Source organism: Agelaius tricolor, unplaced genomic scaffold (assembly GCF_023055355.1).
Source record: "Agelaius tricolor isolate 1412-34295 unplaced genomic scaffold, bAgeTri1.0.p SCAF_42, whole genome shotgun sequence".
NCBI classification, from domain to species: domain Eukaryota; kingdom Metazoa; phylum Chordata; class Aves; order Passeriformes; family Icteridae; genus Agelaius; species Agelaius tricolor.
The window spans coordinates 1,778,692-1,796,009 of record NW_027269302.1 but is presented as its reverse complement, the minus strand read 5'-3'; the positions used below and the strand labels follow the sequence as shown (position 1 = coordinate 1,796,009).

General features: G+C 49.0%; 1 pseudogene; it reads left to right on the top strand.

Annotated features, from left to right (window-relative positions):
• Window positions 1-3,385: 3,385 nt before the first annotated feature.
• Window positions 3,386-17,318, top strand: part of LOC139603948 (zinc finger protein 850-like) — a 118,394-nt pseudogene continuing 104,461 nt past the window's right edge.

Genomic DNA, 17,318 nt, shown 5'->3' with positions numbered 1-17,318 from the left:
GTTCCTTGCCAGCCCCTCTCCAGGCTGTTCAAACAGGAGGCTGGGTTAAACCCTTGCCCTGTCCTCAGTTCTGAATCCTCCTGTGCCACTGAACAAGTTTCATACTGTAATCACCGAGCCCTGCTCAGCCATTGAGAGGCTCTTTTGGTTGTCAAAGCTTTAACTTGATGCCAGACTTGAACTCTAGGAGATCCTCCTGTTGTCATCAGTTTTCAGCCTCTGCTCCCACGGAAGCTGTGGCTGCACAATTCTGCAGACAATGAGGCTGCTCTCTGGCCACTGGGTTAAACATTTTAGCACAAGAATTCCTTTGGCAAGACCCTGTTTAACGTCCACCTATAATTCAAATTCCTTTTCCCTGTCTGGAAGGCCCAGGCCACTCGCCTCAGTTAATCTTAATTTTAACACTTGAAAATTCTGTGTTTCCTCCTTGTGTCCATCCATCCAGTTTGTTGACTGGCAGGATAGGAGTGTTGTAGGGAGACACCCTTGGCTCCAAAAGCCCTGCCTTTAACAGGGACTCAATACCAGGCTGTAAGCCCTTCCTTCCCTCTCTTGGAACAGGGTATTGCTTGTCCAGGTTGCTTTAATTTGTAGAGGCTCCATATCTAATTTTCTGTATTTCCCTGGGGCTGCCCACACTTCTGGGTTCACTTCAGCATAGGCCTTGTCAGACTTTTGACACAGAGGTACAACAGAACTAGCCTCTGTATCCCTTTTTACAGTATTAAAATCCAGCTCTCAAACTCCTTCCTAGTTAATTACAATCACAGGAAGAAGAAAAAGAAATTTATTTCAAACCTATCCCCCACAGCTTCTAATAGTGGTTGAACAAATCATACCTGCTCATCTTTCCCACTCATTCCCTTAAAAATTAAAATATTCCTGTACTATTTTCCCCTTTAGGTCTAAGATTCAGAGCAGATTGAGAGGCCCCTGTGTCCATCAGGAAATGCCTCCTCTCAATGCAGACCCACCTGAATGTTCTCAAGGGCTCCAGTGTGGAGGGTCCCTGGTGTGATGGGAGCTGTGACAGCCCTGCCAATCCATGTCCATCACGGGCTGGACTTGCTGGTCCTGAGGGTGCTGCTGTCTCTGCTTGCAGTGTCCTTGTGCCCTGCAGCTGGAGCCCTGATTCCTTGCCAGGGGCTGTTTGGGTGGGCTGTGCCCTGCCGAGGAGGGCAATGCCTCTGCCGGGTGCTTGCGGCCGAGCCGTGCCCTGGGTGCTGGGGCCCCCTTGGGCCCTGGGGCTGATCCCTCAGGGGCTGTAGGAGCTCTGCCCTGGCCTTTGCCTTCAGCTTGGCCTTTTGCTGCTCCCTTCTTGCATTCACCTGCTGGGCCTTTGTGCCCAAGTGCTGCAGGGCCTTCTTCTGCCCCTCCTGCAGCCCCCCTCAGTGCCTGTGGGTGCTTGTCTTGCTTTACAAGACAGGCGTCTGCTTGGGAAGGCAGAAAAAGCCTCTCTTGGAATGGAGAATGCAAACCCCCTCCCTCTTAATTTTTAGGATAGTGAAATCAAGGGGCTCTCAGGCAAAGATATGGGATTAGGAATAACGGTTCTTTACTAGTGTGTATAATATAATGATAGTAGTGTGTATAAACAGCTCCGGCAGTGCCAACAAACAGAGCCCGGAGCCGGTCCCGGCCTTTCGGCCGCGGCGCTTTCCCCTTGGGTGCAGTTCCGGGCACGGCCGGCAGGGGCGCCGGTGGCTCCCGCGGGGCGGGGCAGCGCATCCCTGCCATGGGAACCTCTCTTAACGGCAACAGAGCAATCCCTTCATCTAACTCTTTCACTTTTTTACCTTCTGTAGCCTTTCTCCCGTGTTTTGAGAAAGAATTTGGAGAGGGCTGCCTTTTAACTGAGCTCCTAGTGTTTCGATAAGGTGCTTCCTGTAGAGAGAGGGATTTTCCCTGAGCAGCCGGAGCTGTGGTTACCAAGGGGACGTAACTCAGAGCAGGAGGGGTCAGGGGAGGATATCCCGCCGAGGCTCGGTCGGAGTGTGGGCAGGGTCTGCTGCCGGAATCGCCAGAGGGGGATCTTCCCGTGGAGGCCGAGCCGGAGCGTGGGCAGCCCCCACATGGCTTATGGCGGCTGATCCGGCAGCTCCCGGCAGAGAAAAGGCAGGTGGGAGACCCCGGCAGCAGCAGCGGCGCTGCCCAGCGCAGCTGGCACGGGCAGGGCAGCCGGGGATGGGATGGCTGGGACCCGCCCTCGGTGCGGTCGGCGCGGTGACCTCGGCCCACGCGGCAGGACAGAGCAACCCCATCTTGCCCAGCATGGCCGGCAGAGCGGCCGCGGGCCGGGCAGTGGGGCCAGGGCACACAAATTCACCGCCAGCGCCGGGGCAGGTGGAGCTGCCCTGGGCAGTGAGCCCGCACCTGGGATGGAAACCGGGGCAGGCGGAGCTGAGGCGGGCAGCGAGCCGGGACCCGGGACAGGCGCCTCGGCCGCCAACGGAGGGGGCAAGAGCTGCAGAGGATCCCACTCTCTTTCTGACTTTTCCTCTTGTTCCCCTCCCTTTCATTTCCCCTTTTTATTTTCTTGGTTTTTTCCTCGGGTGTTTCTGATACTTCAAAGATTTTTATTCTCCTAAAATCTCCTGTCTAACATATGGCATATTCTCTTTCTTCTAGATTAAATGGGTTTTTTTTCCAAATAAATCCAGAAGCTAACAAATCTAAACTTCTGCTTGGATATTTTGAAATGGTCGACGAGCTAACTCATGACCTCCTAATGTTGTTTTTCTCATCACCTTTTTATTTATCCTTTGGCAAATTAAGCATCTTTCAGTGACTTGCTTTGCTACACCAAAAATCCCAGTGCACCCAAAATTCCTTAAAAAATGATCACACAAAGCTTGAGTACGCCAGTGGGGTTTCTGATGCACGTCTTCTAATCTTTTCCTAGTAAGCACATTTTATTAAGTAATTGTCTTCCATGTAGAAGTTTCTATTACCCTGATTTATCTTGTTCATTTCCTGTCTTGTTTAATTCTTTTTTCTCGGCTTCCCTAAACTTTGGAATTTTCAGTTTTTCCTCGTTTGGAGTTAATATTAAAGAAACTCTTTCAGCTCCATTTTCTGCTGCATCCTTAGCTTTGTGATCTGCCCCCAGTTTGCCCAGTTTGCCTCTCCTTTGGCCCGGGCCGGGTTCCCCCCGCCCGCAGCGGCTGGGAGCAGCCGAGAGCCCCGCGCTGCCCATGCCGACCTGGCCCGGCTCCATGGCCGCTGCTGCCGCGGGCTGCGAGGGCTGCGGGAACGGGGCACCGAGGGTGTGGCTGCTGCTGGGGGAGGAGGAGGAGGGAGGGAAGGGCAGGGATGGAGGGGGAGGAGGAGGCGGGGTAAGGGGGCAGGAGGGGGAGAAGGAATGGAAGGGGCGGGATGGAAAAGGAGCAGGAGGTGGGGATAACACAGAGGAGGAGGAGGAGGGGGGATGGAAGAGGAGGAGCGGGAGGAGAAAGAGCAGTGAAGGAGGCGGGGTTAGAGGGCAGGAGGAGAAGGAGGCGGAGATGAGACAGAGGAGGAGCGGGAGGAAGAGGAAGAGGAGGGACAAAGGCGGATCAAGGCTGAGCTGCGGGAGCCACGCGGTCTCGATCCCTGCCTGAATTCGCAGCCCCCACCTGTGGGATCATCGCCCCCCCCCCCCATGGCTCCGGTGAGTGGGGAGGGGGAGCCCGGCCCGGATATCCCGGGGGGTCCCTGGGTTGGGTTTCTGGGGGGATGTTTGGAGAATGAAGAAGTCCAAGGCTGAGCGGAAAAGGCCCCTCGGGGGGACATCGGGGGGTGGCGGTGGCGGCTGCCGGCAGAGGCAGCCTGGAGGAGCAGAGCCCTGTGTCCCCCAGGAGGCCAAAGTGGGGAGGCCAGAGAGGGGGGAGCGCCGCCATTGGCGGGAGCCTCAAGAGCCTGGAGAGGGGCAGGGGGGACTCCTTGGAGCCGCTGCAGCCCAGAGCAGAGAATGAGGGGAGAAGGGAGCCCGGGAGCCCAAACAGCCCCGGCATCCCGAAATGGGGAGAGCCAAGAGGGGGCACTGCGTCCCCAGAGACGGCCTGGGGGGATCTCGTTGCCCTTGCCTGTGGCACAGAGGCAAATCCCATGCTGTCCTTGTCCTTCCTTGCCCAGAGCAGGAGCTGAGCATGGAGAGCAGGGAGGACAAATGCCCGCGGCAGAACCTGGTGGCAGAGGCCGTTTTGAGCGGCTCCACGGCGCAGGAAGCCAACGGGGAGGAAAAGCCCCGGAGATGCCGCACGAGGAGGGGCTGCAAACGCAGATGGCGGGGATGTGAGGGGGAAAGAGCCAGCCTGGGCCGGGAAGGCGGCTGGAGATGGAGCCAGAGCTCGGAGCTGGTGCTCCATGAGCAGCTCCATGATGGGGAGAAGCCCCACATGTGCATGGAGTGTGGGAAGAGCTTCAGGTGGAACTGCCGCCTGATCATGCACCAGAGGACCCACACTGGGGAAAAGCCCTACGAGTGTGGGGAGTGTGGGAAGAGCTTCAGGAGGAGCTCCCACCTGATCAGCCACCAGAAGACCCACACTGGGGAGAGGCCCTACGAGTGCTCCAAGTGTGCGAAGAGGTTTCAGACCAGCTCCAGTCTCTTCCGGCACTATCGGATTCACACAGAGGAGAGGCCCTTCCAATGCCCCGACTGTGGGAAGGGATTCAATCGCAACTGCACCCTCGTCACCCATCGGTGCATCCACACAGGGGAGAGGCCCTATGAGTGTGATAAATGCAGGAAGAGGTTTCAGACCAGCTCCAGTCTCCTCCAGCACTATCAGAGTCACACAGAGGAGAGGCCCTTCCAATGCCCCGACTGTGGGAAGGGATTCCAGCGTAACTCCACCCTCGTCACCCATCGGCGCATCCACACTGGGGAGAGGCCCTACGAGTGTGATAAATGCAGGAAGAGGTTTCAGACCAGCTCCAATCTCCTCCAGCACTATCGGATTCACACAGAGGAGAGGCCATTCCAATGCCCCGACTGTGGGAAGGGATTCAGGCAGAACTCCCACCTCGTCACCCACCGGCGCATCCACACAGGGGAGAGGCCCTACGAGTGTCCCCAGTGTGGGAAGAGCTTCTCCAGGAACTCTAACTTGACCCAACACCAACGGAGGCACCGGTAAGGGAAGCCCTGCGAGTGCCCCGAGTGCGGGAAGAGCTTCGTGCGCTGCTGCAGCTCCATCCCCCACTGGAGGAGGCACTTTGGGCACAGCCCTGGTCACTCACATTCCCTGTGATCCATGTTGGGAACACTCCTGGCTGCTTCTCCTTTGGTTTGACCTGAATTTTTTTCTCTTCTCAATCTCTCTGTCCTCCAAAAGTCCATTGGGATGGAACAGTCACCTCAAAACCACTTAAATCCCTCTGAAAATAACTGAATTTTAACCCCAAAGGGCTCAATTCCACCTCAGATTGCTTGTTCCCTCCTCAAAAAACTCAATCCCAGGCCAAACTCACTCCATTCCACAGCTGTCAAGTTGAGATGGAGTTGGAAGGAGACTGGGAGAAGAGGGATCCCAATTTGGAGCAATGGGATGGGGATTGTGTGGGGCTGGGTGTGTGGGATGTATTTGATAGCAAATAAAACTTTCAGAGTTACTGATTTCTGCCTCATTCATTTTCAGTCAGTTCTGTTTGCAGAGTGCCACCTTCTCAGCTGATTCAATTCCTATAAAAATCCCATTTTTTAAATCATCTAACCCAAACAATCCAAAAACCAATATCAAAATAAAGCCACCTGCACACAATTAATGTTTTAAAAATAATTTTAATTTTTCAAGAGTACTTAAGGATGTTATTAAAGTTTAATTGTTTGGTTGAAATGTCTGAGAAATTGTAGTGGTGTTTGGTTTTGTGTTTAGTATATTTGTAATATGAATTGTTTAACTAAGATGTGTTAGATTGCATGGTAGTTTCTTTAGATATTTTTATCTAAAGTACATTAGTCATCGAGTTAAAATTTTCAAAAGGTATTTCTTGATATATAATTTGTTTATTTATACGCATTGGTAATATTATAGTAATAGTTATTGTTGGTTTGAGTTGAATCATTGTTGGAGTTGAATCATTGGAAAGAAGAGTTGAGATTTTTATATTTTATTTTTATTATAATTTATTTAATTTCAATTATTATTTCTTTGTTTATAATTTTATTGCAATTTGTTGAGGGGATAGGAAGGAAGTTCAAGGGCAGGAACATTTTTTCCTGGCTGGGAACTGGAATTCCAGACCCAGGGAGTGTGTGCAGGACCCCCCAGACTGGGATCGAAGATGGGCTGGGATCAAATATGGGCTGGGATCAAAGATGGACTGGGATCACATGGATGGGGATCGTGTGGATCAGAACCCTCCAGACCAGGATAGCCTGGAGTGGGATCAAATATGGACTGGGACTGTATGGACTGGGATCCCAGGGACTGGGACCATATGGATCAGGACCACACAGACTGGGATCAAATATGGGCTGGGACTGTTTTTTAAAGTAACTTTGTTCTATAGTTTTTATTTCTGTTGTTAATTAAGCTCAGTGAAATAGCTGCTTGTGTTAAACTGCCTGCTTGGATGGGATAACATCCAATGCACACTGGGTGAGGACACCTGTACAGATCTGCCAACTATCAGCACTCCCCGTCTGAAGGCAGAGTGCACCAAGGCCCAAAACCTGGAGGTGATAAAGAGAATGGACTAAAACCACAGCCAAGGAATCTGCATGCTCTAAAAAGGCAGATCCAGGGCAGAGCCATGCTAAACAGTTCTTGGAAGATGTAAACTGGGTGCATGTTGGCACTCAGCCAGGAGCACCCTGTTACCTTCAGGGATCCCCTGAAATACCTTTCCCCTTACATCAGCCTGGTGCATATTCATAGAGCCTCATGCACAGCAGCTGGGAAGGGTTTAACACTTTACTGGGTATATTAGCGTTCAGAAACACATAATCACCAGAATGATTATATGCAGGTGCTTTTATTGAAGAGCTCTGGGTGTCAGGGGTACCAACCCAAATCTGACTCCGACATGGGTTCGGGATGAACGTGTTTTTATATTCTATCCTTATATAACATTCATGTTAATGACTAAACTTCAATTGTTCTATTGTATACATAGATTTCAGCCAAGCATGGGCTCCTTGTGGCCCCCCTCAAACTTCTAACATAGTTTCTCATGATTCTTCTTATGATTAAACAATAATTATATTTAATTACTAAACAATCATCACATCTAACAATTATATCATTTATCATGTTCTGCTTACGCAGGTGCGATTTCACATGATCTGGCAAGCACAAAGCCTAACATTTTCAGAGTCTATTTTTGACATTTTTCCAGGGCCCCACTATCATTCTCCCCCCTTTGAAAGCATTTTCACTTGACTATAGGTGTAAATGTTTTCACTTGATACAGGCCTTTATTTCTCAATTTATTCTTGACGTTCTTCAAGTCCATGGTTGATGTAAACGTTGTCGTGGATGCTGTCACGAACTGGAGAACCAGAAGATGGTGGGCGTGGATCTCGTGTCAGAGCCTTTATTATCTTCTGGTTCCATGACGTTTTCTTCTGTATCTCTCCTTTCAAGATGCTGTGAACTAACCAAATTGCTAAGAATACAATTAGTAAGATTATCACACTCTCAATGATAGATTTAATCCATGAACTCACATTCCACCCTAACCCTTTAAAGATTTTGCCTAGCCAGGTCGTAGTCAAATCCTTTTGCTCTTCTTGTGCTTCATGCTCTCTTTGTTTCAACTGATTGATGTCATATTCTACATCTGCAGTTACATTTGGGATGTGAACGCAGCAATGACCAACCCGTCCCTTTAAAAATCCACATACTCCATGCTCTTTCAGGAGTAACAAATCTAAGGCTAATCGATTTTGTAAAGTCATTTTTGTGCTGGCTTAATTCTTTAAATCCTTCCCGGGTGACTCTTGCCAGTCTATCAACCTGACCTGTAAGTTTGTACAGCATCTCCCTACTCTGATAGTTTGCTGTAGGACCAAGCAAAGACTCTCGGGCCCACCCAAATTTCACTCCACCAGAGGGTTCTTGCCAAGTGTCATCTGGATTTTCATTGTCTAGAACTTCTCGTCTTGCTCTTATCTGCACAAGTTCATGTTTTCCGTTAAATGGGGACTTTTTCCAAATTGGACATGAGGTTGGGAGGCCTAAAGTAATTTCCTTTACTTTCCCATCTACAGGCAGATGTGTTGTCCAGGTGCCATCGCTTGCTGCCCATACAAATTGTCCTGGACCTCGGACTGTACTCCTGGTACATCCTACAGCTGCTTTATAATTCACTCTGCCTTGTTTATGTTTGATCCCTCTGCAAGCACAGCCAGTGTTTAGGGCTATTGCCAGAGGTGGCATCTGCTTTATCTCTGCATCATCAGAAGTGCAGTCATAAGTTTTATTACATGCCCACCAACTTACTTTGTCTGCCCTCGTTCTGCTGCTGGTGGCAGTGTTTGTTACTGCTGGATCTGTTTCATTCTCGGGGCCTTCCCACTTAATGCACCAAGGGGTGTTTGCCATACATTGGAATCTTTGAAGGATACTCACAGACCATGCACTGTCCCAAGGCTCTGTCTGACCTTTCTGATCCTTGGCCTCACACTTCCATACCAGAGTGGTTTCTGTAACATTTTCTGTAATCTTTTTATAGTGTGGCAAATAGCATTGCCATTGTGTGATGCCTCCTGATTCTCCCATAGGGGTTCCTAGTGTGCCATCACTTAGAATACAGTCTTTCTGGCCCATGGGTCTCATCCATGTTCCTATTTTCTCCCAAGTTTCCTTGACTACTTGCCTCGACTCAGGTACCTGTTTGCATGCAATTGTTTTGTTCTTTTGTATTTCAGGTAGTTTTGATGTTATGATTCCCCAATTTACTGGATCTCCTGCTGCCCTTTGGTATTGGCAGACAGGCAGTTATTCTACAGGTGTTTTGCATTTGGCAAAGTCTTTGACTAATCCAATCATTACATTCTCAGCCCAAACTGCATTAGAAACCTTTATCACCTGTGTTTCTGCTTGTACCTCTCTCTTCATTCTAGAATGAAGAGTGGTTAGTTGATCTTTTTGTATTTCACATCCCAAAGACATTAATGACCATAACATTGGCACAATTACTGATAGCATTCTCAAAGTGATTAAACACATCTTATCTGCAGCCTTGTTGGTTCCACAGTTTACACAGGCCGTGATCCAGGATGGATTTTCTTCACTCGGGTGTAGTGAATCCAGGGGTCCACGCCGGCTACTTTGGCTGCTGTAAAGGTGGTCAGCAGTACCTGGTGGGGTCCACTCCACTTTTCTTTCAGCAGTTCTTCATTCCAGTTCTTGATGTACACCTCGTCTCCTGGATGTATGTTATGAACTGGGTTCTCGAGAGTCAGCGGTCTATTCCACACGAGGATGCTCCGGAGCCGAGCTAAAGTTTTCCCGAGAGACAGAACATAATTATACACTTCCTGCTTTCCTGTGACGTGCACATTAGGGTTAGGCTCAGGAGATTCATATGGTTTCCCATGCAATATCTCCTAAGGGCTGACTGACATCCCACTCCTAGGCTTTATCCGAATCCTCAACAGTGCTATTGGCAAAGCCTGGGGCCACTGCAATTTGGCTTCTTGGCATATTTTACTGATTTGCCTCTCTAGTGTCTGATTCATCCTCTCTACCTGTCCACTTGACTGGGGTCTCCATGGTGTGTGGAGGTCCCAAGTTATCCCCAGCAATCTACTTACCTCTCTTACTACTGTAGCTATGAAATGGGGCCCCCTATCTGATGATACCCTAGGGGCACCCCGAACCTGGGAATAATCTCCTGTAGTAACCACTTTACTGTTTCCTTTGCTTGGTTGGTGCGACAGGGAAGGGCTTCTGGCCACCCAGAGAATGTGTCAACCCCCACTAACAGGTATTTGTATCCTCGAGTTCTTGGCAGTTCTACAAAATCTACCTGCCAATAGTCTCCTGGCTCTATTCCTATCCGAATTCTTCCTAGGTGTGCCTGTCGCCTAGCCACTGGGTTGTTTTTCAAGCAGATCTCACACTTTGACATTACTGATTTTGCCATTGTTAACATACATACCGAAATTAAACTCTGCTTTAGCAATTTTACCAATGCCTCTGCTCCCCAGTGACATTCATTATGTTTAATTTGTAGAACTTCTCTCATTATCAAGGGGGTACCACTATCTGTCCTTGTGCAGTCACATACCATCCCTCTGAATTCTTTTGTGCATTTAGCAAACGTGCCAGTCTCTCATCTTCTACTGAATATTTTGGTTCTGGAGGCAAATTGAATTGGGATACATTAAGCTATAAAGGTATCAATGCCATTGTTGTTTGCACCTCTCGAGCAACCTGTCGGGCTGCCCAGTCTGCCTTTCTATTTCCCCCACAGATTTTGGAGTTTCCTGATTGCTGTGCTTTACAGTGTATGATTGCCACTTGTTCAGGTTTTTGTACTGCCTTTATCAATTGCAGGACTGCATCCTGATGTTTAATGTGCATACCCTGAGAAGGACAATAGTCCCCTTTCTTTCCATAGTGCTCCGTGTACATGCACCATTCCAAAAGCATATTTTGAGTCAGTCCAGATATTTGCCTTTTTCCCTTCACTTAATTCTAGGGCCCTGGTTAAAGCAACCAGTTCTGCCTTCTGGGCAGATGTATTTGGTGGTAATGCCTTTGCCTCCACTGCTGTACTGACTGTTGTTACCGCATACCCAGCGTATCTGGTTCCGTTTTCCACGAAGCTGCTCCCATCTGTAAACAGCTCCCACTCTGGCTGCTCTAGTGGGACATCTTTCAGGTCTTCTCTTGCTGAGTAGGTGTACTCTATTACCTCCACACAGTCATGCTCTAATGGGCCTTCTTCAGTTGTGGTACCCAGGAACAAAGCTGGATTCAAAAGGTTAGTTGTTTTTAATGTGACATCATCCTGCTCAGTCAGGACTACCTGGAATTTCATCATCCTGCTTGGGGATAGCCAATGGCCCCCTTCTGCTCTAGGACAGTGGTTACCATGTGTGGTACATTGACATCTATGTGCCTTCCCATCGTGAGCTTCCTGGCTTCTTGTATCAGCATCACAGTGGCTGCGACTGCCCGCAGACATGGAGGCCACCCGGCACTTATGCTGTCAAGTTGTTTGGAAAAGTAGCCCACCGGCCTTTTCCAGCTTCCCAGACCTTGGGTCAGGACTCCTAGTGCTAGGCGCAGCCTTTCATGGACAAACAGCTGAAAATCTTTAGACAGATCAGGTAAGCCTAATGCTGGAGCAGTTGTCAGTGCTTCCTTTAATTTTAGGAAGGCTTCTTTCTGTGGTTTGCCCCAGGTGAATGGCTGCATCTTCTGAGCTTCACACAGGGGCTTCGCAATCAGTCCATAGTCCATGATCCACAGGAGACACCATCCTGCCATCCTGAGGAAGACTCGCAGCTCATGTAGGTTCTGGGGCTCTGGAATAGCACAAATAGCTTGGATACGGTTAGTGCCTAGTTTTCGTTGCCCTTGTGAAATTTCACATCCCAGGTAGATCACAGTCTGTTGGGCAATTTGTGCCTTTCCTCTGGATACGTTATAACCTCCCATTCCCAGGGAATATAAAATCTCAATGGTTACCTTTATACAGGTTGCCTTTTCTTCTGTAGCTATTAGTATATCATCAACATACTGCAACAACAGGTATTGGTCTCTTGGTACTTGCCCACTCTCGGTCCAAATCTCCAGCTCCTTTGCCAGTTGGTTTCCAAATAGGGTCAGCGAGTTCTTATATCGTGTCCAGGTGAGCTGGGTCTTTCTCCCATTCCCTGGGTTTTCCCACTCACAGGCAAACAGTTTCCTACTTTCTTTGTCAAGGGGGATGCAGAAAAAGGCATCTTTTAAATAAATTTCAGTAAACTACTTATATATCTCTTTTACGGATGTTAGCAATGTGTAAGGATTTGCTACCACTGGATAAATGTCCTTTGTGATTTTATTTATTGCTCTCAAATCCTGCACTAATCTATATTCACCATTTGGCTTCTTTACTGGAAATATTGGTGTATTCAATTCTGATTCACATTCTTCTAATATTTGGTATTTCAAGAATTTCTCAATAATCTTTACTTATTCCTTGCCATGCTTCTGGTTTTATGGAATAGTGTTTGACTTGTAGAGGCCTCGCCCCTTCTTTTAACTCTACATGCACTGGTTGGGCCAATTTAGATTTCCCTGGTATATCTGTCTCCCATACAGAGGGAATCACTGCATCTCCTACCTCCCTAGGGGTAGAGGGAACAGGTTTTTCTTTGATCATTAATATCTGTCCCGTCTTTGATTCAGATATTTTCATTATAAGCTCCCCATTTTCAAAGGTTATTACCGCATCAAGTTTCTCTAGCAAATCTCTCTCTAAAATCGGAATTGGACACTCAGGTACGTATAGGAATTTGTGTGTTATAACTTTGTTCCCAAAACACAAATCTAGGGGTTGCAAGAATGGCCGTTTTTCCTCTTTCCCTGTAGCGCCGACTATCGTTGTTTCCTTGTCCCCAATTTGTCCTTGCAGATCATTCAATACCGAGTAAGTAGCTCCTGTATCTATTAGAAATTTGACCTCTTTATGTCCTAATTGTTTATTTATAAGAGGTTCCTTAACTTGTTCTACTGGCTCTGTGTCTAGTCAGCTGGTATACTCCCCCAAAACCATCCCCTTGGTAACCTGCTGGCACTGATTGCCCTGGTGAAACTGGTTGTTCAAGTCTGGACATTGTCTTTTCCTGCCAAACTTCATATAGTTTAGACCAATTTATAGTTTTGGGCACAGCATTCTGAACTCCTATTTGGATCCACTCTTGATATTTCCATAGTCTTCCCACATCGCAAAATAAATTAGGGTCCCAATTTGGATCCTCAGTTGGGAAATTCTCATCTAAATTCCCTGTTACGAGTCCGTTTCTGATGTCCTCTCTTACCCTTTCATTGGCTGCCTTAAGTACCATCTCTTTCTCAGTAGAATCCATCAAAGTATATAATATAAATATATTAGATATATTAATATACTATATATAATTATATATATATTTATAATATATTAATATACATATTATTGTATGTCATCCCAGTCAAGATTTTAAGTTTTTTATAACCATTTTTAATACTCATGCCATTTTATCAGGATTTTCTCTATGAATTCTGGCTGATTGTTTCCAAATAACTAAATCTGCAGGAGAGAAAGGCACTTTTATAAATACTGGCCCTTCCACTCCTACACTTTGTCGCAAGGGGGCAATTACAGTCCGTTTTTGTCTGCCTATGTCTTTTCTATCCATAACTGGGGCAAGGTTAGACCGACTCCTGGTTCTGGGGGCTACCCCATCATTGATTCTCTCTCTCTCCTTTCTACCACAGTTAGGTTTTGCTCCTCTTCCGAGGAAGAGGGATCAGGTGACGATGGGAGAGGAGAATAAAGAGGGAAGGGTGTACTAGACGAGACAGGTTCAGGACTAGGTGGGGTAGGAGCAGGCAGTGGGATAGGGACAGATGGAACAGGTGGGATAGGGTTAGGTTCTCTTGTTCCTATTGGAGCTACCTGTAAATCAATATCTGTATAATTTTCCCTACTCAGGCTTTCTTTCAACGCCAAGTGTTCTAAACAACGTTCCTCACAAACCCCACACTTATTGCTTGCAGATGTTTTAACCATCATTAATCCACATTCATCCTGCCATTCTGGCTTTGCCCGTAAATAGAAAAACAAATCAACATACGGAACCTCATCCCATTTTCCTTCTTGTTTACAAAACGACATTAACTGCGAAATAGTGTTATATTGCAGAGTCCCGTATTTTGGCTGTTTGTTGTCATTCTCCAAGGCATATCCTGGCCACCATGTATTACAATAATCAATCAACTTAGCTTTACGTAATTCTTCCCCAAAATTATCCTGTTTCCAATGTGCTAGTAAGCACCCCAAAGGAGAACTTTGCGGGATAGAGGTGTTGCCGCCCAAAATCCCTTTAAGTTTCTCCCTTCCAAATATACCACAAATTGCCGAACCCGCAACGCTCTCGTGATTGTCTTATGGAACGGCGCCTGGGCTTGTACCAGCAGGAATTCCTTTAGCCCAACCAAGCGTAGCTTTCGCTGCGTCTCATTGGCAGGCACCCAAACCAAAGTAAAAAGCACCTTACCTTTCTCCCGGGGACGTGGCGAGCGGCAGAAGCGGTCGCGGCCGATCGAGCTCCCCGAGAATCCCTCGGTGCCGGCTGGAGCGCGGTCGAGTCGCGAAACTCGCTCAGCAGCACCCGCAGGGTCCCATCCGGGGTCGCCAAAATGTTAGCGTTCAGAAACACATAATGACATCAGCGATTATATGCGGTGCTTTTTATTCAAGAGCTCTGGGAATCGGGGAATTTTCCACCCAAATCTGATTCCGACCACACATTCGAGGTGAATGTGTTTTATACTCTATCATTACATAACTTTCATGTAATTATTAAACTTATATTGTTCTATTGTATACACAGATTTCAGCTAAACATAGCCCCCTTTAAATTTCCAACATAGTTTCTCACGATTCTTCTTATGGTTATATAATAATTCTATTTAATTACTAAACAATCACCACATCTAACAATTATATCTTTTATCATACTGCTTACGCATGTGCAGTGACCTGAGAAAACACAAAGCCCAATATTTTCAAAGACTATTTTTAACATTTTCCAGGGCTCCACTATCACTTTTATTTCTTGTGGAAAAAACCCTCCATCTCAACCAGGCACTCATGGCCAAAACTGGGCAACTGCCTCTGGAATTCCTTATATCCAAGGATAGCTCCCAGACAAAAGCTGCCAGGAGTGACAAGTCTGGCTGGCCTTGGCTTCCTGAGGGCTGGCCCTCATCTGCCTCTGAAACACTGGGGCTGGGTGCTTTCCTTCCTTATAAAAAGAGCTCTTCTTCCTGTCCAGGCACCCACAGCCAAAACTGAGATTGCACCTCCAAAATGCCCAATGTCCAAGGAAAGCCCCTAGACAAAAGGTGCCAGGAGAGACAGGGCTGGCTGGCTTGGCCTGAGGGTGGCCACCTCTCATCTTCTTCCTCAACACTTGGACTTTGTGCTTTACTTTCCTATGGGCAAAAAGACCCATCTTGACCATGGCCAAAACTGGGATTCCACCTCCAAAACTCCGTACATCCAAGGATTGCTCCCAGGTGAAAGCTGCCAGGACAGACAGGTCTGGCTGCCCTTGGCCTCCTGGGGGTGCCTCTCCCCTGCTGTCCAAACACTGGGGCTGGGTGCTTTCCTTCCTATGGAAAAGAACCGTCCTTCTTATCCATGCAGAAACGGCCGAAATTGGGGTTCCACCTCCCAAATTCCTGATATCCAAGGGTTGCTTTCAGACAAAAGCTGCCAGGACAGAGAGGTCTGGCTGGCCTTGGCCTCTGATGGCCGCCTTTCATCTGCCCCGGAGACACCACCGGTGTTCTGTGCTTTCCTTCCTATGGAAAAGAACCATCCTTCTCCTCCAGTGTCCATGTCTGAAATTGGGATTCCACCTCTGAAATTCTCAATATCCAAGGGTTGCTCCCAGGCAAAATCTGCCAGTACCGTCAAGGCTGGCTGGCCTGGGCCTCTGGTGGCTGCGCCTGCAACAGTGGGGCTGGGTTCTTTCCCTCCCATGGAGATCCCTGGGACACTGTGGGGACCTCATGGAACCAAGGGGATCATTGGGGCACCACTGGAGCCCATGGAACCAAGGGGATCATTGTGGCACCACTGGAGCCCAGGGAACCAAGGGGATCATTGTGGCACCACTGGAGCCCAGGGAACCAAGGGGATCATTGTGGCACCACTGGAGCCCTTGGAACCAAGGGGCCATGGTGACACAGAGGGGCTCCATGGACCCAGAGACCATTGTGGCTCTGTGGGGCCTGATGGAACCATGGAGACCATTCCAACCTTCAGGGCCTGGTGTCACCAAGGGGGCATTATGACACCTCAGGGCCCCATGGAAGCAAGGGACCATTGGGACACTGTGGGACCCATGGAACCCAGGGAACATGGAACAGCTCTGGCTGGCTTGGCCTCCCAGGGGCCACCTGACAGCTCTGACTGATCTTGGGATGTCAAGGGCTGCCTCTCATCAGCTCCTGGAGCACTGGGGCTCTCTGCTTTCCTTGCTATGGAAAAGAGCTGTCTGACTTTTCAGATGCCCATTGCCAAAACGGGTACTCTCCCTAAAATAATTTCCTCTATGCAAGGGTATCTCACAAAACCAAACCTGCCAGCTCTGGCTGGCCGTGGCCTCTGGTGGTCACCTCTCATCTGTCCCTGAAACAGAGGGGCTCTGTTCCTTCATTCCTATGGAAAAGAACCAGCCTTCTTGTCCAGGGACCATGGCCAAAATTAGAATTTGGCCTCCCAAATTATGGATATCCAAGGATTGCTCCCAGACAAAAGTAGCCAGGACAGACAGGTCGGGCTGGCCCTGTCCTCTGGTGATTTCTTTAGACTCTGAGGTGAATGTTTTCATTTGGAAACACTTTGGAGAGGGCCCAGAGATGTCCCAAGGAGTGGGGGTTTGGAGGCCTTGGGCCCATGAGCACTGTATAGGGACAAAGGAGCTCTGTGCTCAGTGGGGTGGAGCCTGAGGACAGTGGAGCAGAGCCATGAGAGTGTTTAAAGAGCGATTTAAGGGATGGTGGATCCTTTTGACATAGTGGAAAACAGCCAGAGAAAGAATTAATGCCAAGGGCAGCTGGGGAGGCCCAGAGTGGCATGAGGAGAAAGGAATTTCCCTGTCAGGGCAGGGCTGTGGTGCAGCATGTCCCCAGCAGGAGCCTGGAGCAGCCCCAGGCTCTGTGTGGGCAGGCAGGGGCAGGCAGGAGGCAGAGCTGTCAGCAAAGGAAGGGCCCAGCCAGGTGGTGCAGCCGGGGGATGCCCAGAGCCTGCAGGGACAGAGGCCAGGGCAGGGACACCATGGGACAGCCTGGGCTGCACAGGGCACAGGGATGGGCAGCAGCTGCAAGACAGCCCTGACAGAGCCAACCTGGGCAGCGCTTTGGCCATGGCTGCTGGCCCTGGGCCTGAGCCAGGAGGGGACAAGTGACCCTTGCAGGCCTGGGGCCTCATTGCCTCCTTGTCCCTGCTCAGCAGCCTGGCAGGGGCCGCCCCACGCTCCTGCCCTTGGCATTGCCCATCCCCACATACTAGTGCCCATCCCGGGAAGAGCCCTGAGCAAGGAGGGAGGGACAGGATCTGCCTGGCCAGGCCCTGGGGCTCAGGCCTTGGCCCTTTACATTCCTGAAACAAATCCA